The sequence below is a fragment of the Centroberyx affinis genome, unplaced genomic scaffold, assembly GCF_046629955.1.
Source record: "Centroberyx affinis isolate AG114_WGS23_722 - 3 ecotype Tasmania unplaced genomic scaffold, CSIRO-AGI_Caff_v1 ptg005019l_1, whole genome shotgun sequence".
Classification (NCBI taxonomy): Eukaryota; Metazoa; Chordata; class Actinopteri; order Beryciformes; family Berycidae; genus Centroberyx; species Centroberyx affinis.
The window spans coordinates 152,087-157,096 of NW_027282473.1; positions in this window are offsets into that span (position 1 = coordinate 152,087).

The window sequence follows — 5,010 nt, forward strand, 5'->3', positions numbered from 1 at the left end:
GCATGCGTGTGTGTGTCTGCTTACTTGCACGTTTGTGTGTGCTTGTGGTGTTGCTGTGTGTGTGTGTGTGTGTGTGTGTGTGCGCTTTATTAGCTTGCTTTTTGTGTGCATGTAGTTGTTGACTGTGAGTCTCTGTGTGTCTGTTTGCTTGTTTGTGTGTGTGTGTGTGTGTGTGTGCTCTGTATTGCTATTCATGCGTGTGTGGTTGTTGTCTATGTGTGTCAGTTTTTGCTTGTGTGTGTTTGCTTGTAGTGTTGCTGTGTGTTTGTGTGTGTGTATGTGGTTATATGTGTGTGTGTGTGTGTGTGTGGGTATAAGTGTATGTGTGTGGGTATATGTGTGTGTGTGTGTGTGGGTATAATTGTGTGTGTGGGTATATGTGTGTGTGTGTGGGTATAAGTGTGTGTGTGTGTGTGTGTGTGTGTGTGTGTGTGTGTGTGTGTGTGTGTGTCTCGCTGCCCACTCAGCCTGTTGGCCCAGATGGCGGTCGGCTCTTTGTGGTCAGCTGAGGAGCAACACTGGCGGGAAGGAGGCAGTTGCCATGGCGACGTGACCAATGCTTTCGGCGAGGAGTCGTCGCCAAAGAGCGATGAAAAAAAAACATGCAATAAGAGCTTTTGTGTGTGTTTTGTGAGTCGATTAACATAATGATAATAATTTACTAATCAGGCTCTTAAATAAAATCCATTTACTATTGTGCAAGTGACAAATTACATTTCCTGCTGTTACTGTAACTCAGTAGATGTTTGTTTTTTATTGAATAATCCCAGCATGTATTTTTGCTGCTCTTTCCTATCATAACATTAAATTATTTTCATGACAAACATATTAACACAGGCAACTAGTAGTCACTTATTAATTAGCACTAATCAAAAATAAACAGAAAAAAATCCAAAAGTTAGTTCAGAGCTCATCGACCCCAACGAACGATGAAACCAAGCGTCATTTCTGAGACGTTTATTCCTGTCGTCTTAAATAAAAGTCAATAAAAATCATCTTCTCCATTTTGAACTATTGTTCATGAACTTAACCCTTTATGGTTTCTGACCAGGAAGAGCCACATGAACACCTTGTTATGTCGGACGATCAAGTCGGAGAAATCAGGATTGTAGCCGCAGCAGGAATTGGCCGAGTCGTGACATCATCGCTCTTTCCAACATGGCTGAACAGAGTGCAGAGTCATACCTGAACGGAAGAAAATTAACCACAACTACAAACTTAAAGACATGGATATTCCTTGATAACTATCGTGTTGCAGCATTCAATTTCCTGTGGTATTCATATTCATAATCCCCCGAAATAACCGAAGATTGCTCGCTAGCTAGGCTGTCGCTAGCTTGATTGCTAACGTTGGCCTAGAAGGCTGGGAACATGTGTGAACGGTTGAGGAAACGTTCTCCGACCATTTTTCCGACCATAAAGCACGTGAACGCAGAGGACTCCGATGGCCGAGTCGTGACGTATTCCTGACTCGGAGAAAAAACTATGACCCGACACCAGTTGAATGCTGGGTAAATTACATCAGTAGGGAAACGAGGAAGCACAGATGGCGGTGAAAATTTCAGCTGTGAGCCTCAACACATTAACTGACGCTGAAACGCATTTTACAGTCTAACGTAACGTAAAAGTAACGTAAAGCGCAAATTTAAACAATGAGGCGGCGCTAACATTTAGGTTTTTATATTTCTGCATTCATGTGCATGCAGCGTTTTGTTGAAATCCCTGCGTTTAAAAAAAAAAAAACATAGAAGAAGAGAAAAACAGGAAGCAGACGTGACGACAATCACCGGTAAAAACAAACATGGACGCCACTATAGCAACGCAGCTGTATGGAGCTTGAAGAGTCGGATGCCGTCACGATCGCCCGGCTATGATCAGCCAATCAGAGCGCACGACTCCACGCAGACTCGACACAAAGTTATTTTTTTTTGGACCAAATTTTTTTTCCATTTTCAACGAAAAACTGCAGACATACAATCAGTTAAAAAGGTAAACATAACATAGCAGAAATATGATGTGCAAAAGAGGTTGACACTTTATACTAAGTACAGCTTAGAAAAAAAATAAAAATAACAAATTAAAAATTGTAATTGACAGAAATTAAAATAAATTATACAATTCTATTAATAATAATATTGGCAAAATAAAAATGTATATATAAAGATGTACATGTAGACTCGACACAAAGTTGAGATTGTTGGGCAGGTTCCAACACGCCGAGACACTTTTCAACCCCAAATACGCGTCAAAAAGCGCCAGTTTACGTGTAGAGACGCTATTTTTTATTCAATTAGAAAATGCTCTACACCGACACACACTCCTGTACCTCTACATGTCCATGCTGGTTGTGGAGTGAAGCTGTGAGAGAGAGCGGGAGACGGACCGGAGCTCGCTGGTCCTGGATGAACGGAGGATTTTATTAGCTGTGATTGAACGCTCGTCATCCGCGGCTTCTCCGGACGCTCTCAGATCAGCTGCCGCGCTCGGGCCAGGCAACAGGCTCGCTAGCTCTCTGGCAATAATATGTGCTCAGCTGCAGTGCTGCAGGCTCTGATCTGTGTGTGTGTGTGTGTCACAGAGAAGAGAAAAAAGGAGTGTGTGTCAGTGTTTTACATTACAAAAATAAAATATAGACAGGATGAGAACAGCTTATATACCTACTTTTCACTGTCCCTCGCCCTTCAATGGAATTTGGCTTTTAGTTATTATGCTCCATGGTCCTGTTTGTAGTTTGTAGCTGTTTTACATGAGAATGTATACTGTGCAGTGGTGGAAGAAGTACTGAGATCTTTTACTTAAGTAAAAATAGCAATACAACAATGTAAAGATACTCCATTGCAAGTAAAAGTCCTGCATTCAAAATCTTACTTAAGTAAAAGTACATAAGTATTGGCAGCAAAATGTACTTAGAGTGTCAAAGTAAACGTACTCATTATGCAAACTGCCCCCATTTAGAAAGTTATATTTTTCATAAATTATTAGAATATTAATACTGATTTATTGACATACATGTACATGTAAGCAGCATTTTAAAGTTGTCATCGTGAAGCTAATCTTAACAATTTAGCTATACTTTTGGGTAGTCTAATCTATAACAATGCTAGTTTACAGTTATTTTATAAAGATGATCAAATGTTTTAAATATAAAATATTGAGCTGAAAAGTAACTAGTAACTAAAGCTGTGAATAAATTTAATGGAGTAAAAAGTACAATATTTCCCTCTAAAATGTAGTGGAGTATAAGTACAAAGTAGCATAAAATGGAAATACTCAAGTAAAGTACAAGTACCTCAAAATTGTACTTACCCATTTCCTCTAATAGTGGCCGGTAATCAATTAAAAGCCGGGTCTCCTATAATGTCCGGGGGCGTGGTCGACACGGACAAATAAAGGCCGGCCCCAAATACAGGCCGGGGAAAAAAACAAAGGAAATGAATTCGCAATAGCTGCGACCACGTACACACACTGTGGCTATAGGTCGCGAAAGGGTGGGGAAATTTTTGTGGACCAACCAACCAACCGACAGAGCGAGCTATAGAGCTGCTGGTCACAGCTAAAAACAAAGGTGGATACCGGTAAACTCCTGGTGCCCGGCGGAAGTCTCTGGAGCGTGCCGTCGTCGATTAGCAGAATTATCGGTAATGCGTTGCAGTAACAAAAAAACGGCTACCTAACGAACCCCAACAGAAGCAGATCAGAAAACAAGGAGGCTTCGTACTAAAATATGAGCAAATATACTTATCAAACAGAGGGAATTAGAAATAAAGGCCTGTCTCTAATATAAGCCTGCTTCCAATAAAGGCCTGGGACCCTCTGCAGTTGAGGTAAATAAAGGCCCGGGCCAATATTAGAGGAAATACGGTAAGTACAGTACTTAAATGTACTTATTTACTTTCCACCACTGATACTGTTTAATTTGTATATTTGTATGTATTCCTTGTAATTCTTATATTGTGGTTTTGTATTGTATTTGTAATATCTGCTTGCTCTCTTGGCCACGGCTCCTTGCAAAAGAGTTGGCATCTCAGACAGCTCAATGGGACTCACCTGGTTAAATAAAGGAGAAATAAACGAAAAAATAAATATAATATATACAGTGTACTAGTGTATATTTAGCACATTGAATGTACAAAATATTCAGGACACTTCCTCTTTTCATGAAGTCCACTGATGAGCTGAATCCAGGTAAAATCCATTATCTCATATTGATTTCCCATTAAATCAGTACGATCACAAAGGAGGAGATGTAGGAGAAGCAGATGAGTTAGAGAGGGATTTTAATGCTTTGAGACAGTTTGGATGTGGATTCTGCAAAACTCAACATCAGGGAGACGTCCTTAATATTTTTTACATTCAGTGTATCATTATAACAATAGGCTTTGTTAAGCTAAAGATCAGAGTTACAAAGTGCTCTACAAGCAGAGAAACAATAACAAATCAAAGCCAATAAGACGGAGATTAAAAGCACCAGTGGAAGTAAACTGGCGTCTCTCCTCACTGCCATTTAGTTTTAGTGCAGCAGACGCAGACTGGGCTCTGCTGTACAGGAGCTTTTGCTGCATCTCTTCATTTGGCTGGTGATGCCTTCTGAATGAGGCGATCCCTCATAAATATTGCTTCCACTTAAAGGGTAATTGCTGTTTCTTTTTTTTTTCACAGTGGCTAAACTAAACAGAGTTGTTATGACTGGAGAACAAAATCATGAATCAAGTTTCGCCTGGTTCCATAGTGCTGTGGGTAGAGCAAGGCACTGACTCTGCCAGGGTTGCAGGATCAATTCCCTGGTAGTTTCTAAAATATTCAAAAAGTGAAAGTTGCTCTTCCCATAATCCCAAATGTATTCATCGATGTGGTTTTACTGTACAAGTTATTGAAGGTGGAAAAAACGAATATCCAACCAACATCTAATGTCAAACTAACTTCACTCACATGTAAAACCAACAGCTGGATGTAACAAGTTCACGCCCCTTCTCTGAGGTTTGTCGAAAGGCATTCTGGGAAACGTAGGAA